This window comes from Ochlerotatus camptorhynchus, unplaced genomic scaffold (assembly GCF_037179485.1).
Source record: "Ochlerotatus camptorhynchus isolate MF236.1 unplaced genomic scaffold, CSIRO-AGI_Acam_v1.1 ptg000091l, whole genome shotgun sequence".
NCBI lineage: Eukaryota > Metazoa > Arthropoda > Insecta > Diptera > Culicidae > Ochlerotatus > Ochlerotatus camptorhynchus.
In genome coordinates this window covers 957,109-982,953 of record NW_027040581.1, presented here as the reverse complement: position 1 = coordinate 982,953, position 25,845 = coordinate 957,109, and the positions used below count along the sequence as shown (strand labels likewise).

The 25,845-nt window shown below is 38.1% G+C and overlaps 1 protein-coding gene and 1 pseudogene across 2 annotated transcripts in view; one reads left to right on the top strand and one right to left on the bottom strand.

Annotated features, from left to right (window-relative positions):
* LOC135698614 (5-hydroxytryptamine receptor 1-like) overlaps nt 1-25,845 on the bottom strand; it is a 272,267-nt gene that overhangs the window by 170,699 nt on the left and 75,723 nt on the right. The window lies entirely within an intron of this gene.
* On the top strand, nt 14,236-22,009 carry LOC135698589 (uncharacterized; annotated as a pseudogene).

Sequence of the window (25,845 nt, the reverse complement as noted above, 5' to 3'; positions counted from 1 at the left end):
AATTCAAGGCAAGAGAGTTTTTTTCTGGAGCATAATAGCTCGTTTGGTCTATTCAAATCTCATTTTCTCGAATTAAATTGCGCATTATATATTCGAGTTTGATCATTCGCCTTACGTTATACCTTCAAGCATGCCAAGCTATTCGAAGCAATCTTATGCCGGAGCTTTTACACAGTTTCAGGTTTTGACACACAGGTGGCTAAATTATCCATACCTTATTGAAAGATTGCCGCAAAAGCTCAACGCAGATGTCGCCACTGCATGATGATGATAATGTTGACTGCATATAAAATTCGTGAAAAACAGCATTTAATCATAATTTTCATCAAGCCTGCGTGAAATCCTTCCAATATAACATTCGAATTGAAGAAGAAAACGTTTTTTACGATCAGACTGATGTGCATCTTTGACTTTTCCAGGTGAACTTTCATAAGATATATTCATTTCATTTCACGGCTCCATCAATGCTGCATCGTAAATATGATAGTAAACAGAAGTTAATTGCTCAATTACTCAAAATAAAGATGATTTGTCATCTTGTTATCACTTTGAAGACCATCTAGCACCATTTTATAGTATGGTGCGTGTTGAGTAAATCAAGTTCCGGTGCGTTTTCCGTCGAAAATTGTGAGTATCAATATGTTTGCTTAAAAAAGGCCAAAATGAACATTTATTGAATATTGGCGGCCTATACAACCAATTCTTTACTACCACCAGCATGATACAACCTTTCCTAAGTAAATTCACTTAATTTCCACTTTCATCTTAGTGAAAATCGCACATATTCACCATTTTCCGAAAAATGCAGCTGCGCAGGAGGTAACCTCTCCCTGTGGGTGCAAACTTGTTCTGCATAATTTGCTATGAAAACATCTCCGATGCATACCGAAATAATAACAAATAGTTTTAAAACACGTTTTCTTACACGATTCAAGCAAAAGTTTCCACGGGAAATTATTAGTTTTTTCTTTATGGACCGATTTGCCCCAAAAAGCGTCTGTATTACTTGGAAAATTTGGTAACTATCCTCCTTCTAGTAGTTCTCACTTCAAAATGTAGGTGGCGAAAGCTTGGAAAAGTTTGCAGTGTCATTTTCATTCAACATCCTCAGGAAGCTTCTTCTGACTTTTACCGGAAAAATTCCTGCAACTTCTCCTGGGAGTTTATTCCGGATTTTATCCACACTTGTTCTGAAACATTCTTCAGACTGACACCGGAAATCTCGTACGATTTCTCCAGAAAACTCCTTTCAAGTTCCCCCAGACTTGCCCCGGAAGTGTCTGCCGACTTCCTCTGGAAGTTTCTCCAAACTGCCATCTTCCATCTTGGATGTTTATCTTCCTCTGGACTTCTCCACAATTTTGCCCGATTTCTCAGCAGTTTCATCTAGTTACCTCAAGATTGTTTTTTTTTTTAATTTCCTTTGAAAGAATCTTCCTCCTGCTTCCAACTTATTAGTTTTTTCTGATATCTACTAAAAAGTGTGGTAAGACTGTTCCCGAAATTTTAGTCTGACTTTTCTAGGAAGTTTCTCCATAACTTCCATCCATTTTTCCGAGGAAGCTTGTTCCAGCTGTATTAGGCAGATTTTTACTACTTTGTCAGGAAGTTTATTCTGATTTCCACCAGAAGATTCTTGCAATTTCTCCTGGATGTTTATTCCAGGCTTTTAACCAGACTTGCTCTGAAAGTTTCTCGAATCGGACGATTCTTCGGAAGTTTCTCCAAACTGTCTTCGAATGTTTATTCCGACTAGCTTGGAAAATGTTTACCTCCTGGAAGAGTCGGTCAGCTTCCTGTGGAAGTATCTTCCAATTTCCCACAATTTTTTTTTCTGGTTTCTCTTGATGTTCTTCCAACCTCTCCTAAAATTTTCCATCAGCTTACACTGGAAATGCGAAACCTGATTTTTGGTGAAATAAGCAAAAACCGATTCTTCTTCCGAAACCACCCCCTCCACACAGAAATCCTGCCTGCGCCACTGATAGTCATAATTAATTTTCGTATAAACTCATTAAGAGTAATCAAGATCACTCCGTGCCTCGGATGGTGTACCGCGCTAGGGATAGGGATCTCTGGCCCAGGTGAGAAGGGAATAGCGATAAGCTCCACAGCAAAACACCACAACCGACCGACCGACCGACCGGCCAACCCACACGATGGCAAGCAGTGTGGGCCGTGAAAAGATGATGTCGAGATAGCTCTTCTCGGAGTCGAGTGGATAGAGGCAAGCCGTTCCGTGCTCATCGTCTACTACTTGTGGGATTTTACGATGAAGCTCAGCCGGCTTGAATGATGATGCATCGTACAATTGTGGAACTGGCTTTACTTTCGCTGAGATTGTGCACTTGTTGATGAAAAAGAAAAAAATCCTGAGATCTACCAGTGGCATTGCATTCAATTTACATTGTATTGCGCGTCGCCTACATGCTGTGAAGGTTAATGCTGTTCCGCTGGTTTTGACTCCACACCCAAAAATTGAAGGCATTGCAAATTAGCCAAAATGGTGTTACCGTTGGGACATAATATCCCTTGTTTGTCAGTCAAAAAGTAGTTCAATTGTAAAACTTTTATTGTTGCTAAGTGTTTATTGTTTATTTATTTACATATTGAATATTATATGCAACTATATTAAATAATTCATAAATAAAAGCCTAGCTAGGATTAAATTAATTGCATGCACACTCAAAAAAAAAAATTCAAATTGATAACCTAAGAACACAATTTGTTACACGATTGCTACACGAAAACCGATACCCTTGGGAAAAGCTGATGCAGAGCTAAATGCATTACCACAGAGGAGACAAAGGACTACGATGAAAAATGATATATCTGAAAGGGATATCCGATCAAAGTAACAGCGCTGAGAAACCCGTAAAAAGTGTACGTTCGTCGTTTCGCTTTCTCATTATTAAGGGGGTATTCCCAATCTTTTGCCTTTTTTCGGCCTGTTTTTCAATTAATTTTTTTTTTCAAGGAAAATGAATAGTAATGCGGCTAACTCTTTGGGATTCTTGTTTATTGAACATTAAAGTTTACAAATAATTTTTTTTCGACACAAAAAAAGACATTATTGACGTCACAAAATGGCGGCAAACAGACCCCTGTTCGCCGCAAACGCCTGGACGGGCGAAGACTTTTCTCTGGAACGGCTTCATCTGAAACAGATTTCGTGATGAAATTAATAATCTGCATAAGATTCTCTGGAGCTTCTCCCGTTGGCAGCAAAAAATCTTGCAAATTAACAAAATGGCGGCCATATGAAAAACCAGGCGATTTTTAGCCCGCTTTTTTGCAGCTTTAAGGTGCTTCAAACAATGTTAAATGTTAATATTTTTGGCTGCAAGTGGGAGAAGCTCCAAAGAATTTAATAAGGAACAAAATGCGCAAAGATTCAAGTCAATATCTCTTATAGTTTCTGAGAAAAATCTTCGCCCGATAAAAAAAATGTGGTTTCGAGAAAAACGCGTTTAAAGTTTTGACTTTAGTTAAAACCATTTGGGGGTTCTTACCATTAGTCAGCTATGCCTGGACACCGAATTCGCTGATCGGAAAACGGCTTGGGGGGATGAAAGTATATAGTCTAAAGTACAAAAAAACGTGAAAAAAAAATTTGATTTTTTGAAAAAAAAAGATCGGGAATACCCCCTTAAAGTGAATAAATCGAACTGTTTGTTGCTAAGATGATTTCGGTGGTCCTTAAATGATAAATGGGCTGCACGTAAGGAGACGTAATTGATAATTCTCCCGAATATCCTGGTAAATACACTTTGACTTAAGTAACAATAGGGGCCACCAAACGACGTATAATAACTTTTGACTCAAAAACCAGTATTTTTTAGCATGAAAGCTAGCGATTTGCATTTGTATGATTAAAACCCTGCTAAATATGTTAAACATTGCTATCACTATGAGATTATATGTGTTTAATTGGAAATAGGAATAACTTTTCGGTCATCAAAACAAAACGTTATTTTTCTCGGATTGGTGCGAATGTTACTTGGGACATAATGAAAATTTGCTCTTGAATTTATCTTGATTAACTTTTGGTTTTAATCATAAGTTGGCCATAATTAAGAGTTTTACACTGAAAATAAAATTTCGTTTATACAACGAAATCGCTCGTTTGTTCTACGAATTTATTCGTTGTTTTCTGCAACGAAATGGATTTGTACATTGTATGAAGCTAGTTTCGTTGGAACTGCCACACTCGCTATTGCTACACCCAACCAGTGGGCCACAAGTGTTGGTTGTGGAAACCGAAAAATGTGGAGTGTGTTAGTGAGGATGGGTAAAAATAACTTCATCATTGGAAAGAATAAATATGACAAAAAAAAATAAAATAGGCTTCCGATCGGACTCAACACTCATGAATTTTGCGATTGGCAGATCTGTGTTTTATCCACCACTCTATCTGTGCTATGAGAAATGGTAAAGCTAAAGGTAAATAAGAAGCACTCATGGAACTCGCTTGCTTTTTCTGCTGCTTGCATGTATTTTTTTCCCTAGCATAAACCCACCGCGACGAGTAATTTGATTTATTGTTGTAGCTTGCATGTATTGGTCAAACGAACAATATTTCTAAAAAAATGTCCCATCTCCAACACACAATCAGCGATTTAGGAGACAATAAGCGCAGTTGTTGGTTTGATTGTACGAAGATGTATTTGTATATATTACGAATAAGGCGTAATATTGACATTGCGCCAGATGACAGGAAAAACAAATGTTTCGTACCATTTATGAAAGATGTGTTGTATGTACGATATTTATTTTTACGAAATGGTTTTCAGAGAAATAACGAAAATACATTTTTAGTGTAGATTATCAATAATCCGACGATATCAATGACAGCACGTTGTTTTGACTGACATTTTTCCATCAATTTTTTTTAAAGATCTGCTATGATCAACCATTTATGTCTTTGTACATTTTGCTTTGTTCATCAATTTAACTTGATGATAAGTTTTCCATGATTTCAGATTCCCAGTTAGGCCCTTTGAGCGTGACGTACTTTCTGAATGCCCCCTTGATACCGATGAACAAATAATCTTGCTCGACCAATTTTTATGATCATCAGTTTACCTTAATCGATCATGTATGCATGTTAACAAACGTCTTCCTTGGCAATGATCAACAACATTCTTCCATCATCAGGAATCAACGATCTCACCATGATCAAAACAAAATCCTTGATTAACAATCTGCTATGATCAACAGTGTGAGTTTGTTAATGAATGAACCCATCAATATTTATTTTGATTTCCATGATGAACCATTTTGCATGATCAATAATTTTGGATTCATCATCCATTTGCCTTGATTGACATTTTTCTTCGTTCAACAATCATCATTGGTGAACGATTTAGTATAATCAATAATTCACATCTACGAGCAGTTTATCGTGATTCTGTTTGGTTTATCCAACAATTATTGTTCAAACAAATTTTCAACTATTTATATGAACCGTAGACATTTGCTGCCCCTCCCCGCCTCCCGCCCTTTTGCTGATCATTTTTCTGTGTTCATCAATTTACGTTATTCTTTGATCAACATTATGCCTGATCTTCTTTGATCAACAGTTTAGCTTTAGTAATAATTGACCATGTTGAACCATTACCTATGATCATCAGTTAACCTTGATCAATTATTGTATACCTGTTAACAAATTACTTCATCAATAATTTGCTTTGATGATCAAAATTGAACCATCATCATTAACCAACGTTCTCTAGATTTATCAACCATTCCTTCAGAAACAATCCGCTATGATCAACAGTGTGCATCTGTTAATGAATGACCTCTTCAATATTTACTTTGATCATCAATTTTTCTTGATGAATAATTTTCATGATCAATAATTTGGATTCAGCATCCATTTGCCTTGATCGACATTTTTCTTCGATCAACAATCATCATTGGTGAACGATCAACTATACTTAATCAAAAATTCACAACTACGAACAGCTTATCCTGATGAACTTGATTCTGGTTGGCTCATCCGACAATTCGACAGTGAGCATGCATAAGGGCGAATACGCGATGATCGATTCTCTTCATCGATTTTCTCTTTGCATTGCTACAGCTAAGCGAAACAATTTTCTAGAATTGGTTCAATGCAGAGTAGTAAAAGGTTGTATTGATTATCAAAAGCAACAGCAAACGCACCGAGAAACGTTAAATCTAGCGAGTTATTAACAAAAGAGAAAATCGACGAAGAGAATCGATCATCGCGTATAGGCCCTTATGCATGCTCACTGTCAAATTGCTCAAGTCCTTGATTGTTTTTTTTTTCTTGAGTAACTATTGACGGTCAGCTATGATGAAAAATGTTGTGGCAAAATAAGTACACTCTTTTTGAGCCCCCCACTTCCACCTACTTAGACAATTGTTCGTACTAATTTTTCAACTATTTGTACGAACCGAAAACATCCCTCCCCCGCCCCTAAGCTGACTATATTACTATGTTCATCAATTTGCGTTATTCTTCGATAGACGAAGTTTGATCAACATTATGCCTGATTTGCTTTGGTCAACAGTTTGCCATTATGAGCAATTGACCTGGCTGAACCCAGTGCTGTAAATTTTCATATCATTCGATTAAAGATGAACCAATACAACCATTCAATCAATTCTGTGTAAACGAATTCTCACATGACCATAATTTGAAGCGCCCCTTTCTCATTCGAAGTTCATTGTCACTGTCAATTGAGTCACTCAGTATCATTTGATATACGACAGTGGAGTATGGAATAAATCCAAAGAAATGGTCCCGAACAGACAAGTCGACCCGATGTCGGATCAATGTAAGGCTAATCAAAGGTCGATGTCGACCCAATGTCGTGTTGTTGTCGGGTCAATTTTAGGTTTATGTCGGGTCAATTTCGGGTCAACATCGGGTTGGGGTTTGATAAAAATCAGGTTGGTGTCGGGTTGGCTTAGCTTTTTCGCCGGAATGTCGACCAGAGCTCCGTTTGTGTGTAGGTTACACTCAATTGAATGATACATAGCGTTTCTCAAATGAGAATGATCCATGCCTTCGTCAAATGACTAAGCAACTGATATCACCCATTCGGAGGAGGTCCCCTTTGATAGCGAAGCTACTTTTCTCATTTTCATCAAAAATGTTCAAATGATTTTGAGAATTTACAGCACTGGCTGAACCAATTTCTATGGTCATCATGTAACCACAGACAAACAGACGTAACTCTTTGAAAATGTTTTTCTTGAAAACATAGTATCTCTAAACATAGAACCTCAGTAACGACATCTCTCGGGTTTCTCGCGGAAAACAAGCTTGCTCGCTAACTGGCAAACAATATTGCATAAAAGTTCTATAGAATGTATATAAACGTCAAAGTGATCCAATGCCAGCGCTGCGGCGAGTAGTTCGCGGAACTGACAATATTCAAATGAACCGTTAAATGCTTGAACGAAGATACACAATGAAGTGTTACGTCTGTTTGTCTGTGATGTAACCGTGATAAATTAATGTACATCTGTTATCAACTTACTTCATCAACAATTTGCTTTGATCATCAACATTTCTCACTCATCTTTAACCAACGATCTCTTGATTGATCAACAATTTTCCTTCAGAAGCAATCCACCATGATCAAAAGTGTGCATCTGTTAATGCATGATCTCATAAATTTTTACTTTACTTTAGCTTCAACATCCATTTGCCTTGATTGACATTTTTCATTGGTCAACGGATCTACTGTAATTAACAAGTCACAACTATTAGCAGTTCAATTTGATGAATATTATTCTGGTCAAGTCCAGATCCAGAATCCAGGTTCAAGTCTTGGATTTACATTTTTCCTTAAATGACTATCAAAATAATTGACGATCTACTATGATCATCAATTTTGGGACCAAATAAGAAGGTGATTTTTGAGCTATCTTAAGACCTCCCTCCCCCCAGCTTCCAGGTGCTTAAATAATTGTTAATACTCATTTTTCAACTATTTGTATGAACCGAAAACAATCGCTAGCGCCCCTCTCCCGCCCCTAAGCTGAATATTTCGCTATGTTCATCAATTTACGTTAGTTATTCATTATGCCATTATGCCTGATCAGCTTCGATCAATAGTTTGGCTTTAGTAATAACTTGTTGAACCAATTTCTATGATCAACAGTTAACCGTGATCAATTCGACAGTGAGCATGCATTAGGGCGTAAACCCGATGATCAATTCTCTTCGTCGATTTTCTCTTTTGTTAAAAATCCGATAGAATTAACGTTTCTTGGTGCGTTTGCTGTTGCTTTTGATAGCCAATACAACCTGTTACAACTCTGCATTGAACAAATTCTAGAAAACTGTTTCGCTTAGCTGTAGCAATGCAAAGAGAAAATCGTTGAAGAGAAACGATCATCGCGTATACGCCCTTATGCATGCTCACTGTCGAATTAATGTATGCCTGTTAACAACTCACTTCATCAACAATTTGCTTCGATCATCAACATTTCTCCATCATCATTAACCAACGATCGATTGATTGATCAATAATTTCCTTCAGAAACAATCCACCATGATCAAAAGTGTGCATCTGTTAATGAATGAACTCATCAATATTTATATTGATTATTAACATTCCTTGATGAATAATTGTCCATTATCAATAATTCAGCTTGATCAGCATTTCTTCTTGATTAACAAATGATCATTGATTTACCATGATCAAATAAATGATTGATGATCTACCATGAACAAAAATTCACGTTTTTGCACAATTTATATTGATGAACTTGATTATGAGGTCAAAAATTATCATTTGGGCTAAGTTTATCATTGTTTCTTCATAAAAAACTTTTGGTGAATATTATGCACCAATCACTGATCTGCTTTGATAAAAGGTTTGCTTCTATGAGCAATTGGACTTGCTAAACCAATTTCTATGATCGTCAGTTTGCGTTGATCAATAATGTTTGTTTGTTAAAAAAAAACTACTTTATCAACAATTTGCATTGATCGTCATCAATTTTCACGATCTTCATTGATGAACGATCTTAACGATTCCTTAAAAAACAATCTGCTATGATCAACAGTTTGCATTTGTCAATGAATGATCCCTTTCAACAATTTACGTTGATCATCCATTTGTCTTGATGAACAATTTTTCATGATCAATTTTTGTGTATTATAGTCGCTTTAAATCATGTAAGGTAGTCTGTCCGCGGATGAGATTTGAACTCGTGACCTCTAGCGTGAGAGGCATGGATGCTAATCACTACGTCGGGATCGTCCATTTCAGCATTACTATAGGCTGTGTAAAGAAATTATCTTGATCGACAATTTTCATTCATCATCATTAAATGATCTGTCATGATCAATAATTTGCGTCTGTGATCATCAACATTATTCGATCATCGTTTATCAACGTTCATCATGATCAACTATTTACTTCTAGGAACAATTTGATTTGTTTGTTAATTAGCTTTGAAGAGCAATATGCTTTTATGCTATTGCTATAATAATTTGCTTCTATGAATAATTGACCATGATCATCAATTTTCTTTCAAAAATAATCATTTTTCATTGTCAATAATTTAGCTTGAGCCTTGATCAACGTTTTTCCTTGATCAATGATCTACCCTGATCAAAAATTCATGTCAATGTACAATGTATATTGATTAACTTGATTATGCGGTAAAAAATTGTTTTGCTAAGTTTATCACTGTTTTTTGATAAATATTATGCACCAATCACTGATCTGCTTCGATAAATGGTTTGCTTTTATGAACAACTGAACTTTCAAAACACATTTCCACCAATGATCAATAGTTTGCATTGACCAATAACTAGTGTCTGTGAAAAAATACTTCATCAACAATTTGCGTTGATCATCATCAATTTTTACTATCATCATTGATCAACGATCTCTTGTCTTAATGAAAAAAAAATCATGATCAATGTTGTGTTGTATTATAGTCGCTTTAATGCATTTTAGGTCATTTGAGATTTGAACTCATAAGCTCTAGCGTACGAGGCATGGATGAGAACCACTACGCCGGGTCCTTTCATTTTATGATCATTAAACTTGGCTCTGTAAACAATTTGCCTTGATTGCTAATTCTCATTAAAGACCATTCAATGATCTTTTTTTTTTATTATAGTCACTTTAACGCACTTGGGTCATTCGTGACTTGTCTGGGGGTGAGATTTGAACTCGTGACTTTGGCGTGAGTGTTATGGATGCTAACCAATACGCCGGGGTCGCCCCTATATTCAATGATCTATCATGATCAATAATTTGCTTCTGTTAACAAATATCGTCGGTAATTATTTTGATCATCAACATTATTCCATCATCGTTGATCAACATCTATATGATCAAAAATTTACTTCTAAGAACAATTTGATTTGTTGGTTAATTTGCTTTGAAGACCAATATATGCTTTGATTATTAATTTTCCTCCTGGACCAACAATCTGCTATCATCAATAATTTACCTCTATAAACAATTGACCATGATCAACAATTTGCTTTCAGAATAAAATTTCTTTGATGAAAAATTATCTATGATCAAATGTAGCTTCATCAATTAAACGCCTTGATCAGCAAGTTTCCTTGATAAATATTAAGACTTGATCAACAATGAACTAATACATTGTAAATGAATGATCAACAATCAACATATCTATGATCAACAATTTACTTCTAAGAACAATTTGATTTATTGGTTAATTTGCTTTGAAGACAAATTATTAATTTTCCTCCTGGACCAACAATCTCCTATCATCAATAATTTACCTCTATAATCAATGTGTAAAGAATTTATCTTGAGCGACAATTTTCATTTATCATCATTCAATGATCTGTCATGATCAATAATTTGCGTCTGCGATCATCAACATTATGCGATCATTTTTGATCATCAACATTATTCGATCACCGTTTATCAACGTTCAGCATGATCAACTTTTTACTTCTAGGAACAATTTGATTTATTTGTTAATTAGCTTTGACGAGCAACATGCTTCGATTATTAACTTTCCTTCTTGACCAACGAACTGCTATCATCAATAATTTGCTGCTTTGAACGATTGACCATGGTCTTCACTTTTCTTTCAAAAAGAATTATTTTCCATTGTCAATAATTTAGCTTGAGCCTTGATCAATGATCTACCATGATCAAAAATTCATATCATGTTTTGCTAAGTTTATCAGTGTTTTCGATAAACATCTTTTGATAAATATTATGCACCAATCACTGATCTGCTTTGATGAATTGTTTGCTTCTATGAAAATACTTCATCAACAATTTGCATTGATCATCATCAATTTTTACTATCATCAACGATCTCTTGTTTTGATGAAAAATATTTCATGGTCATTAGGTCATTTGAGATTTGAACTCATAAGCTTTAGCGTACGAGGCATGGATCAGAACCACTACGCCAGGCCCTTTCATTTCATGATCATTAAACTTGGCTGTATACACAATTCGCCTTGATCGACAATTTTCATTTATGATCATCAAATGAACTGTCATGATCAATAATTTGCTTCTGTTAGCAAAAAATCGTCAGTAATTATTTGGATCATCAACATTATTCCATCATCGTTGATCAACATCTCTATGATCAAAAATTTACTTCTAAGAACAATTTGATTTGTTGGTTACTTTGCTTTGAAGACCAATATTTACTTCCTGGACCAACAATCTGCTATCATCAATAATTTACCTCTATAAACAATTGACCATGATCAACAATTTGCTTCCAGAATAAAATTTCTTTGATGAACAATTTTCTATGATCAAATGCAGTCTTCAAAGTGCAGCATCGCGCTTGTGAGCAAATAAGTTTTCGTACTCACAAGAACATTCATTCTGTGCTCACGCATGCACTCAGCCAAATGAACATGAGCCCGAGCGTATGTTTGAAGTTCATGCGCGCACTTCGTTTTCTTCAGCGCTCGAACATCAATGTTCGCACCCAAGCGCAGATGCTGGTTTCCTTTTTTTTTTGCTGCTCCTCTTTTTCCTGGCTTATGCTGGTTTCCTTTTTAACATTTTGTTTTCGGGTAAACGTGTGGTGTGTGTGACGAACGCGAAAATATTTTAGTGGTGATTTATTAGCGTTACCTATTCAGATATCTTTTATCCCACGAAGTAATCGTCGGTAAGTAAGACTGTAACATTATATATATATATATTCCAGCCGAAGCATATTTAGCTGTAGCGCTGGTAGTGATCCGCGCACTACGTCGTATGGCAGCCATTTCCATCCAAAAAACGCTTTGTGCTTAATTGTTTGCAAAATTTCTTGATAGGGGTGATTTCTATACGAGAGCTTCTTTATATAAGAAAGCTCTTTATGGGTTGTATTGGTATTTTTGTCAGACTAATTTGGAATTCACTATATATTTCTTGTGTGAATGGATATACTTATTTTAATGACATATACAACCGTCGAGGTACGTAGGAACATCGATTTACGGAGGCAAACATATAACATTCTTATGCGATACCAGTTGTGACACAGTGACTGCAGGGGCCTCAGATAGCCTAGTGTTATTCTAAATGTTTTCAGCACCTGCTTACTTGTTTACTTAGTTATATTTTTAATTTACACTTATATACATTATTTTTACTTTTATGGGAAGAACAGCATGTGATTTTAAGAAGGGAAAATTCTCGAAAAAATGTAATTTATTGCAAACGATGTAAAGGGTCGTCCATTAATTATGTCACACATTTAGGGGGGGGGAGGGGTTTGAAACTGTGACGAGCCATACAAAAAAAAATTAAGTTCCATACAAAAAATGTGACAAAGGGGGGAGGGGGGTTTGAAAATGGGCCAAATTTGCGTGACATAATTAATGGACCATCCCTAATGTATTCTAGTGAATTTTTCCTTCTTTTGAATATTAGTGGTTTTTTCAAGTATATAATTCACTGATTTTTTAATATACAAGGATATATTTACATTTTTCATAGCCCCACTTAGTCTAGTGGTAAGGCACGGTCTTCCAAATCAGAGGAGGTTCGATTCTCGTTCCAGTAGAGAGAATTTTCTCGATTGTCATGGGTATAAGATATCATTGTGCTTGCTGCTATACAATATATAAATTCTTGCATTGGTACCCCAACAAACAATTTTAGCTGCAGATTAGCATATGCAGGCAAAAACTAGCTGCATAAAGCAAATTAAGACTGTATAAGCTGATATGCAGCTGAAAATGCTAGTGGGACTGGCATCGAAATCTCAAAATAATGACTATAAAAATGCATCTAGAACACTACGTTGCTTTAAATGCGAAAAAGAAGAAGGAGAATAGTAATAAATTTACATTTTTCAAGACATTTTGTAATGTTCTCTTCCTTGATTATATTAAAGATTGTCCTTCTGAGAGTATAAGTCCTCTACGAACCTTACTGTTCCTCGTATATTGTTCTGCTTGCATGATTCATAATGCATCATTTTAGATGACTAGTTTTGAACCCATCACAGCTTGCTTTGGGCACTACTAAATATGAGCGATTCCATGTAAAATACTTTTAAGGAAAAATATAAAATCATAATACGATCTCTATCTATAAACCATGAAAACAATAAAAAAATAAATGCGATCAATTGTTTTTTAATACAAAACCCTTTTTTTAATTTTTTTGTTTTGAAAAACTAAATTACCTTTCATTTGGTATTTTGATCTATGCAATGGTTCAAAAGTTATGCATTTTTGTAATATAAAAAAAAGATACCACCCTAACATAGAATTGGTCACCCTAATGACAAAATAAAAATTTTAAGGTCTAATATTTGACCATAAGGAACAAAACTACCAATTTTTACGAAATTCTGAGAACCACTACAGCGTTTTGCTATGGAATGGCTGTACATATAGCACTGTACTTCGAAATCATATTTTCTAATGTTTATTTAATAACCTTTGATTTCATGTCTAGCAAGTAATCGAAATGGAAAGTTCAGAAATAAAGGCACGCTATTTTCACTACGATGAAAATGAAAAAACTGTTCAAATGCAAAGTTGAAGGATGTATTGGAAAACTCAAAGATTCTGCAAGTAGCTTGAGGAGACATATTGCCCAATTACATCCGAACATTGCATCGCAAATCGGAATCACAGGATACAAGCGAAAGTCAGATCAACTAAGTGTACCTCAAGAAGCCTCTCCATCTAAGAAACTGAAGACCGTAACTGTGCAAGTAGATCCTGTCGATTTTCAATGCGGATTAGTTGAAATGCTTGCCATAAACTCGGTTCCTTTTAACTTTTTTAACTCTAAAGCATTTCGATCGACAATTGGAATTCTCGCCAAAGCTCTAAATATTCCGTCATACGGTGAAGCAATGGCTTCGATGATCCCAAAAATTGCAAACATCATACGAAGCATGATTGCTAAGGAACTCAACGGATTATTTTCTTTGGAATTCGATGGTGCTCAACGGCACAACCGGAAAATTTTTGGGATCAATGCGAGAACTCTAGTCAATGGCAAGTTTCGAACGCGAACTCTGTCCATGATGGAAATAACCACACGCCAGACTGCTGAAAACTTGCGACTGCGAGTTGAAGAAGTTTTGAAGTTGTATGATTCCGGTGTGGTGCATATTTATTCGTGTACTACGGACAATGGCAAGAATATGCTAAAATGTGTACGGGAATTGAACAAGTCTCAGCACATGGCTCTCGATTCGGAAACTGAGTTAAGCTATGAAGACATGTTCAACAATGAAGAAGAGAAACACGATGAATATATTGCCAACGATGAAACAGCACAGGTAGATCAAGAAGTGGATGAGATGTTAGAGGCGGTAGAAAGCATTTTTCTGCATGGTAACGAATCTTGTATTGCTACTCTGAAATGTGCCGCGCATACAATCAACTTGGTGGTGAAGGACGTGATTAATGGAGAGGACGAAAGTTTGAAGAAAATCCGAAAAATAGTGAAATTCTGTCGGAAAACCGAATATAAACCATTTTTCGATTTGGCAAAAGTACCACTTCCGAAAATTGACGTCGAAACCAGATGGGGTTCTATGTACGAGATGGTTGCATGCCTATATGCCCAAAGTACTTTTTTATAAAGATTTGGACTGCAAATTTGATGAACTCCGGCTTACAGAGGACGACTGGGATTACGTCATAGAATTTTCATGTGCATTTGAACCTGTGTATGGTCTAACAAAGAATCTACAATCGGATGACTTAATTTTGGGTGACGTGTATAATTTTGTGAAGATGTGTCAGCTGAAACTAAAACAAGTCCCACCGGGCAACAGGTTTTCCGAAAAAAATTGTTCATGCATTAACCACTCGAGCAACAGTAATGATGGATAATAACGCATTCCGGGCCGCGTTACTATTCGATCAACGCTGGTGTTTCATTGACTCTCCGTATGTTACGACAGACGACAAGCTCGCTGCAATTGTAAGTATTTTTTGTTGTTGTTTCAAATATTAAAAAAAAAAATAGTATCGATGACAACTGACAATACATGGGAATTTGGTTTGTAATGATTTTTCTGATCTAAATCACTTTCAAATGACTGTGATACTGTGATTATATATGTTTATGGGTTTCATCCATATGCGTTTTGGACTTTGAAGAAAGAAAAAAAAATTGAAGCCCTTGACTAAAACACTGCTCAAATAGGCTCAAAGTTATTTGAGTATAAATTACGACTGAAAAAAAGTTACATTGGAAGTTTCCTTGAAAATAATATGTAGCTTAAATATCAATCTATTTTCCGTTCAAGCCTACTTTTCAAAGAGAAAAGTAACGATGAAAATATAAACGATTTATTCAGAACTGATATCAATCGAGCGTTTATAAAATTCACCACATCTTTCTTGAAATTATACGAGATTTATATAAGCCCATTGTTTCACAGTACCTTTTCCCATTTCTTATTATTTAATCCACACAGGAGCACATTCTTAAAGTAAGCAATATTTTAACAACATTTAATACCAGTCCATCCGATGAACAGCAACCGGGAACATCGAATCAAGATTCCAAAAACCCAACAGAAGACGATTTGGAGGCTTTACTCGAGGAAGAGTGCCAGCAAGCATCTACTTATAGGTTGAGCCCTTCTCAAGTTGATCTGAAGCTGAGGCTTTTGGATTTGGCAAACACAAAAAGTCGACTTCCAGTCAACACAGATATTGTGAAATATTGGGAATCTCGACGCTATGAAGATCCACAATTGTATGCACTTTCAACGATTGCATTGTCCGCATCAGCTACGCAGGTCTCAGTTGAGCGGTGCTTCTCGGCAATCAAGCTATTGCTTGAGCAACATCGGCTGCGAATGTCCCCACAAATGCTTAATGATTTGATGACCATTCGGTTCAGTCGTGATTTGCTGCCTGCTGCCATTAACAAATTCCAAAAAACTGTATAAATAGTTTTTATTTTTTGGTTATTTGTTATTTTGATTTTTAACTGATTGATTCGATTTGTTGTTTTATTGTTTATGTGGTTAAGTAAATGGAAACTAAAAAATGAGTATATTACTGAGCATAAAAGAATAAACCACCAACCATTTTCCAAATTTTTGTGCAGCTTTTGTCCGACATTCCTTTATTCCAGAATACTGCATCCACTTCCTCTATCAATCCTTCTTTATTACTAAATAAAAATTGAACTGCACTATAAACATTGCGCAATGCTTGACTGACTTTAAGTCTTTTAAAAGCAATTTTTAATTAATTTAATTAATTGCAACTACGCGCAGTCAGAAAGATATTGGTGTTGACGATTGTCGCAAAACCGGACAAAATCTCTCTTTAAAATACCCACGTTAAACCGCAATTATCATCTCGCCAACACCAACCATCACGTAAAACCTCCGAGTGCAACCCCGATGTTCGAGCACAGGCGCAAGCACGAAACATCAAGCCTGAGTTCATTTACGCTGTGCTCATCCCCAGGTGTTGTTCATTTCTCTCAAGTTCGATGTTCGTGTGTAAACATGAGCCTGAGAGAGAACACGCGCTCTGAATGAACTTGCACTTCTAAAATTTGAACTCACGCTCAGCGCCGTGCATGTTTACGTGAAGACTGATCAAATGTAGCTTCATTGATTAAACGCCTTGATCAACAAATTTCCTTGATAAATATTAACACTTGATCAACAATGAACTTATACATTGTTAATGGATGATCAACAATCAACCATGATGAATGATTTGCTTCGGTCATCAATTTTCTATGATCATCAATTTGTCTTGATCATCATTTAAAGCCTAAATCAAGAATGTTTCTTCATGAACAATCGACCATGATCAACAGTTTACTTTGATCATAAGTTTTACTTGATGAACATATTTAATATAATAATGATCAATAACCGCTAGGTGAAATTATGTTGATCATCAATGTTCTTGGTTAACCAGACTGAATTCATCCAAAATTTTCATTGACCAATAATCGACCTGGATCCACAGTTTTCCACTAAATCTACACCGATGAACAATTTACTTCTTAACATCATTTGTGCTCCATCAATTAACAACATGATCAACAATCTGCCTTGACTAATAATAAGCTATGATCAACAATTAGTTGATTAATATTTTGTACATACATTAACCATTTTTTCCCATAAAATTTCAGAATTTTATCTAATTTTTTAGGAAAAAATTCTAGAAAATTATCGAAGAAAATTTAGAGAAATTTCTACTGGAAATTTGATGATATCTGTTTGCTGCTGAAATTCCCTAAATTCGTTCTCTATAATTTTTCAGAAATATTTTTCCAAACATTCTTGTCACAGTGTCCATTTGATTATGCCAAATCGTCTCCAGTGTTTTTAATTTGCATGAGATCTGCACTTTTAATCTTAAACCCAGTTCAATATGTTCCGCAGATTGTCCGGATAATTGCGAAGCTTTGGTCACGGCCAGATTTGTTTGTTGACGTTATTGAAATTTGTAAAAAGTTAAGAAGTCGAAAATTGTATGTTGTCTAAAACGAATGTATTTCTATCAATGTTTTTTTTTTCCAAGAAATTCACTAAATTTCTTCTTTTAAACTCTTTAAGAAAAATTCCAATTAAATCTAAGAAAATCTTCCAAGAAATATTCTGAAATTCCGATAAGATTTTCTTGAGTTTCTTCTAAAATAAACTTACATAATTAACATGAAATTCTTTACTTAGAATTTCTGAATTTCTTCTACGGTATTCTATAAATTTCATTGGAGAATTTTTCGGGTTTTTTTCCATGAAATTCTTCAAATTTCTTCAATGAAAGAAACACTGAATTTATTCCAAACAAATACTAAGCATACACTTGAGTGCACTCTTAAAAATTTCCTGAACTTCTTTCATCAACTTCTCTGTTTTATTTTCTGAAAAAAAATCCTCAAATATATTCTAGAAAATTCTCTGAAATAGTATGAAACAATATTTAAAGCTCTATGTATGCTCAGCTTTAATCCTTCACAAAACTTGACTGCAAATGAATAAACTTGTTATTCATTTGTTGACGAGATTTACGATAGAAGAATTTCACATGATGAATTTTTCCCATTAGTACGTCAGAGTTCTCTTCTAAGTTGGCAAAACTATATGACAAGTAATTGACCGGTGGTTACATTCCATTACTCCAAATGTTTCTTCGAGAGCGTGGTTCAAAGGTCTGAATGTAAGTCGGGGATTCATTCGCGTGATGTCAAGACTTATGTCCAACCACTAGTCGCTAGACGCACATCTCTACAGAATAAACCTCGTTGACAGCAATATATGTAGGTGCAGAACCGGGTAATGACGCCTCCAGAGCACGTCTATTGGATACCCAGCATTTGAACCTGTTTCCTACCTAGCTCCTTCCAATCGAAATTGTTACCCATTAACCTCGAGCCCGCCACGAGTAATTGGTACCCAATACTAACCTAGATTTAATGCTGTTTAAAATGTTAATTAAAAAATTACGGATTTTTGGCTCCGCAAAGTGTCACATATGACTGAGCCTAGTAAATAAACTAACTAGTTTAAAAAATCGACGACTTCTCACATCTTAATCTCCTCCAATCCCTTCCAAAATATATCTTTGAATTTCATTCTAAAATTTTGACTTAATTTTTGTGGGTCCCTTTAATTTTCATCAAACGAAAAATACACTCAATTTACCCTGAAGCCAGTTTACGGAAAACCCAGCATAATTTAATCGCGATCTCCAAAGCCTCCCATCCCAGAGTAAAAAAAAAAAAAAAACATGCCAACCAACGCAGCACCACCCACACCACCAATCCAATCCAATTTGGAAAGCATCACCACATCAAATCAACTCCAATCCATCAGAGCGCTTTATTGCTGGGTTCGGGTGAAATTCACCGAGAAAAGAAAAACAAGTTTGACTTTTACTCTCCATCCACTGTCAACCATACCCCCCCCCCCACCCCCTTCTATTTCCCCTAAACCACCCTCGAAGGACCGTGAATGTGACCGTTGCGAAATTCAATTAAATTCCGTCAAATTGAAACGAAACGACGATGGCCGGTCAGTGCCTTGGCTCCACTGGGGAAATCAATTCCGATGCCGATTCCGGTGGATTGTTTTCGCAGGCAGGCAGGTCTCTCTCTCTCGCTCGGGTCGGCCCCTTGAATTAGTAACGATTTTATGATTGTTTTGGTAGGTGCCTTACCCCCCCCCCCCCCCTCTTCCCCATTCGATTGGGTAGTTCGGTGACTTACTCTGTTCCAGTTCATGTGTATGTGTGTGATGTCAATTGACCTGAGGACTCGGGTGGAACTCTACCATCATTATCGTCATCAGTTCAGAAGGTGAATAGGTAAATAGCAATCAATCAGGATCGCGCAGGGGAGCCTCTTACCTGGGAAAGAAAAACAAACAACGGAACGATATAATTATGGTTATTAGATATGAATGATGGGTTCTTTGGGTTCGGCTCCGGAGGTTGGAAATCAGGACAATGATAACTGGAAAATCACTCGAGCTTCGAGAATGCTTGAAATTTCAAATGGTCTGCGATTGTCGCTCCGGATTCAAGCAATCCCTCTCAAGGAGCTAAAATCGCTTTCGAGGTGCTGCGTTATCATGCAAAAATATCTCCATTCATTGAACTACTTTATCTGCTTCCATTTCAATCTGGAGTCAGATAAGACACGATTCACGCCGGAGGAAAGGCATAAATCGAGATTCAGCACTTCCACTTGCTTGGAGCTTTTTTTACGGCGACGGTGAAGGCATTACCATAAATGTTTAAAAACCCATTAAATCCAAGCCATAAATTTCACAAATGGCTACAATAACTTGGCAGGTAGCATTCTGATGTCTGAAAAATTGTCAAAGTGTGAATTTGTTTGTTCAGCCAGTTCTATTAACTGCCTGCAATGAACGGATCAAAAAAGGAATCCTTCCGGATGTTGCCCAACGGAACAAACACCAATTTAAGCTTTCAACTGAATCAACCGCAACTGCCGCTTACATTGTTGCCTATCGTACACGGAAAAGCTATGGTATCACTTTGAAAATGATTCAGACTAAAAGCTTTTAAAATTCAAATCCAGGTCCAAAAAAATAGGTTGGTTTTGACTTGATTACGTTTTCAAGATCCTCAACTGGACTCTTTTCGTACGGTTTTGAACTTCGATTTTTGACGTAGACGTAGTCTTACAGGAAGTTACAGGGGTTGTATCAAAACTCTTAAATTGCGACCGCCACGAAAAGGTGTAAGGTTTTTAACGCTTATAACTTTGTCATTTATAGATAAAATTAAGATCCAAACATACCAAACGCTAGGAAATAACTCTACAAATCTGCTGCATTTTCAATGTTCAATTAAAAACGTTATAAAAATAAAACAAATAAAAAGTTTTAATTTTAGCACTGTTTTCATGAGAACAATAAACGTTTTCCCTAACCCAGGCGCCATAATCGAGTACCACTTGGTTGCGCATCGCTCTGCTTGAAAGTTATAAAACAGATTGCTGTCACGCCTCCGGTTGGACGGCGTGGTGAGTGAACCGTTTCAGGTAATCATCTACCTTGGTCTTGTTGCAGTGTAGTACTAACTAACGATTTTAATTTACTTGACTAGCCTATTGGTCCCAAGCAAATCGATTAACGTACCCCATTCAAGTCGAGATCCTAGTACTACACTATGTTTGTTTTGATTCGCTATGAAAGTTTGACAGATAAAATCAGGGGTTCGTGGATTTTCCTGTGTTTCGAGGGGTGTATCGATTAGCTTGGGACCGAAGATAGTACCAGAGCTGAACCGAAAAGTTGAGCTCGTTTCTTCGGGAACTTCTGGTCTTAGAGTTACCTCTATGGTAACTCCCGTGCAAAAGTGCAGCAAGAGCAAAAGAATGGCAAATAACTTTGTTCAAACAAAAATGTTCTTTCTTTGATCGTTACTAATAAAAACACGTTTCCGAAAAGTTCTCGCGATTTGTACGTTTATTCCGCGTTGTTAATCCGATTTTCCACAGTGTTTTTAACCTGTGGTGCCCCCTGCCTACCTACAGGTTATGGGCCCAGTGTTTGTGGCGCAGATCGGTTGAAATTTCGATCGTTAAATCGCGAAAGTTTCCGGCGGTTCCCGTTGCAGAAAAGTTGTGTTGCCGTGAAGCTAACGAACCACAACTACCAATCCTGGAAGTTCCGGATGGGGATGTTGTTGGTTCGGGAGGACTTATGGCACGTTATCAGTAAGCCAAGGCCGGCTGTTGTTACGGACGAGAGTGGTTGGACCAAGGTGGATTTGAAGGCTCGCGCGACGATTGGGTTGTGTATTGATGACAGCCAGACAAGTTTGGTGAGAAGTTGTACCAGTACCAAGGATGCATGGAAAGCCTTGAAGGATTACCACGACAAGGGATCGGAGGTGTACTTGCTCAAGAAGCTGACGCATTTGGAGCTGAGTGAAGATGAAGACATGGAACAACACTTGCAGCAGTTCACCGAGCTGTTGCAGCGTATTGCGGATGTCGGAGATCCCATCCCGGATAAGTTGAAGGTTGCGATGCTGCTTTGTTCATTGCCGGATCGTTCGATGCTTTAGAGCATCTCCACCGCTAGTTCTCATTTCGGTCGTTAAATGACGCCGCGAACGGGTCTCCATTTAGTTTAGCAACCCGACAAAATCCGATTTCCCACCGCTGGGTTGGTATAATTATAGAAACTCAAACTCCCAGCGCGGGTTGCCAAATTACATCTTTATCTCGATTTTGTTCAAGGTGAGTACATATAAGTGTTCTGATGTGTTAAATTCACAAATTGTTCATTCAGACATGTTGGATTGTTGTATGGAGGAGCGACCGAGTTTGTTGCAATTTGCTCTAAAAACGCACTTTCCTCGCCCATATAGTGATAAAGCCGAGGATAAAGCTGTATCACCATGTTATACCCATCATGGGTTTGTTTTGGTCTCGGATTTGGTGTTGGAGTTTTTGTTGTTGCTGTTCTTCGGCGGTCAGCACATTTCCAGGAAAGTAACCAGGACAGAAAGTTTCAAGAGATTCTTACTTCCTGCAACGGATGTTCCGATGCCGGTGTAGCTGTGTGCCTAGCAGACAAAAGTTGATGACGTCGAGCCTCTCGAAGAAAATCACCAAGTATGTACATATACCTTTCCCGTGGGTGAGAAGCATCAACAATATTATACTTATTTTTCTAGTTTAAGGGTACAGATGAGGAATCAGAACTCCGACGTCAGATCCCGACGAATATTAATGGGGAAACGAAAAAGAAAAAAACCCGATGGGAAAATCCGACTACGAATCCCGATTTATAATCCCAAAACGGATTCCGATTTGGAATTCGAATACGGATCGGGGGGACTCCAAATATGGATCCCCATTGGCAATCCAAATACGGATCCCGATGGGGAATCAAAATATGGATCCCGATGGGGAATCCGAATACGGATCCTCATGGGAAATCCGAATACAGATCCCATTGGGGAATACGAATACGGATCCCGATGAGGAAACCGAATACGGATCCCGATGGGGAATCCGAATATGGATCCCGATCAGGAATCTGAACACGGATCCCGATGGGGAATACGAATACGGATCCCGATGAGGAAACCGAATACGGATCCCGATGGGGAATCCGAATACGGATCCCGATGGGGAATACGGATCCTCATGGGGAATTCAAATACGGATCCCATTGGGGAATACGAATACGGATCCCGATGGGGAATCCAAATACGGATCCAAATGGGAAATACGAATACGAATCCCGATGGGGAAACCGAATACGGATCCCTTTGAGGAATCCGAATACGGATCCTCATGGGAAATCCGAATACAGATCCCATTGGGGAATACGAATACGGATCCCGATGAGGAAACCGAATACGGATCCCGATAGGGAATCCGAATATGGATCCCGATCAGGAATCTGAACACGGATCCCGATGGGAAATACGAATACGGATCTCGATGAGGAAACCTAATACGGATCCCGATGGGGAATCAAAATATGGATCCCTTTGGGGAATCCGAATACGGATCCAAATGGGAAATACGAATACGGATCCCGATGGGGAAGCCGAATACGGATCCTTTTGGGGAATCCGAATACGGATCCTCATGGGAAATCCGAATACGGATCCCATTGAGCAACACGAATACGGATCCCGATGAGGAAACCGAATACGGATCCCGATGAGGAATCCGAATACGGATCCCGATGGGGAATCTGAATATGGATCCCGATGGGGAATCAGAATACGGATCCCATTGGAGAATACGAATACGGATCCAGATGGGGAATCCAAATACGGAACCCGATGGGGAATAAAAATATGGATCCCGATGGGGAATCCAAATACGGATCCAAATGGGAAATACGAATACAGATCCCGATGGGGAAGCCGAATACAGATCCCTTTGGGGAATCCGAATACGGATCCTCATGGGAAATCCGAATACGGATCCCATTGGGGAATACGAATACGCATCCTGATGAGGAAACCGAATACGGATCTCGATGGGGAATCCGAATACGGATCCCAATGGGGAATCTGAATATGGATCCCGATGAGGAAACCGAATACAGATCCCGATGGGGAATCCGAATAAGAATCCCGATCAAGAATCTGAACACGGATCCCGATGAGGAATACTAATACGGATCCCGATCAAGAATCTGAACACGGATCCCGATGAGGAATACTAATACGGATCCCGATGAGGAAACCGAATACGGGTCCCGATGGGGAATCCGAATACGGATCCCGATGGGGACTCTGAAAATGGATCCTGATGGGGAATACGGATCCTCATCGGGAATTCAAATACGGATCCCATTGGGGAATACGAATACGGATCCAGATGGGGAATCTAAATACGGATCCCGATGGGGAATCAAAATATGGATGCCGATGGGGAATCCGAATACGGATCCAGATGGGGAATCTGAATATGGATCCCGATTAGGAATCCGAATACGGATCCTTATAGGGAATCCGAACACGGATCCCGATGGGGAATCCAAATACGGATCCTTTAGGGGAATCCGAATACGGATCCTCATGGGGAATCCGAATACGGATCCCGATGGGGAATCCGAATACGGATCCCGATGGGGAATCTCGAGCAGCGTCCTAGTTCAGAGCTTACTTTGGAATAAGTGAAATCCAAGCTACTTTCCGAAACCAAAAAACGCTGTGAATGGTCCGGACCAACTGCTGCTGCAGGAGGAAAAGCGCCGTCATCAACGAAGCGATAGTAGCATATAGGTAGCTCTAAGACTAGTAGGTCCCGAAGAAATGTGCTCAACTTTTTGCCTCAGCTCTGGTACTATCTTCCGTCCCAAGCTAATCAATTCACCCCTCGAAACATCCACTAACCCCTCATTTTATCTGTCAAATTTCATACCGAATCAAAACAAATATTGTGTAGTACTAGAATTTCGACTAAAATGGGGTACGTTAATCGATTTTTTTGGGACCAATAGGCTAGTCAAGTAGTGAGCCAATTTAAAATCGTTGGTTTCCACCGGTTGATAGTAGTGCTAGTGGAAGTCAAGAGACACGGGTTTGCTTCCATTGTAAGAAGCGTAACTGTCGGAGTCTGAAGAAAGCATCCGGGAAGAAGCAGGACGAAATCACAGCGAGCCAGCCGAAAAAGGAAGACGCAGCAAAGGCAAAGCAGGTGCAAAATGTTTTCGACGAACCGCTTGCTTGGATTGCTGGGAATGTAGAACATGGGAGTTGGTTTGTGGACAGCGGAGCCTCGAACCATATGACGGAAGGGGATGAGCATGATGCTGGCGAACGGTGGAAAGGCAGTCGTCGAAGGTGTAGGCAGCGGAAAGATAACCGGAGTCAAGGTAGATGGATGTCCGGTGATTATTGTGCTGTATGTTCCGAAATTGGCAAGCGGCTTGATTTCGGTGAGTACCCTTGCAAAAAACTTCTTCTGTGTGTTATTTGGTGAAAATGGCTGTGAAATCCGGAAAATCGGTGGAGAAAATGCGGTAGTCTCTACAAGTTACGCGTTCCTCACCAAACGATGGTGAGCGTCCAGCTGTCCCATACGCTCAACTTCCAGTATACGTGGCACCGATGGCTCGGCCATCGTGACCCGGAAGTGATTAAGCCCATTCACAGGAACGTCACAGTTGAAGGTATGAAGTTGGTCGATTGTGGTGTGCGTACGGTGTGTCAGTGCTGGTTGGAAGGGACCCCGGACCCCGTTTCCAAAGGCTACCAACCGAGGTTCGAAGGAGATTTTGGATGTCGTCCATAGTGACGTAAGTGGTCCGTTGGCTGCTACTCCCAGCGGCAATCAATATTTCCTGACTTTCATGGACGATTATTCTCGCATGGTGTATCCACAGACAAACAGACATAACACTCACAATCACATTCATCGCAAATAA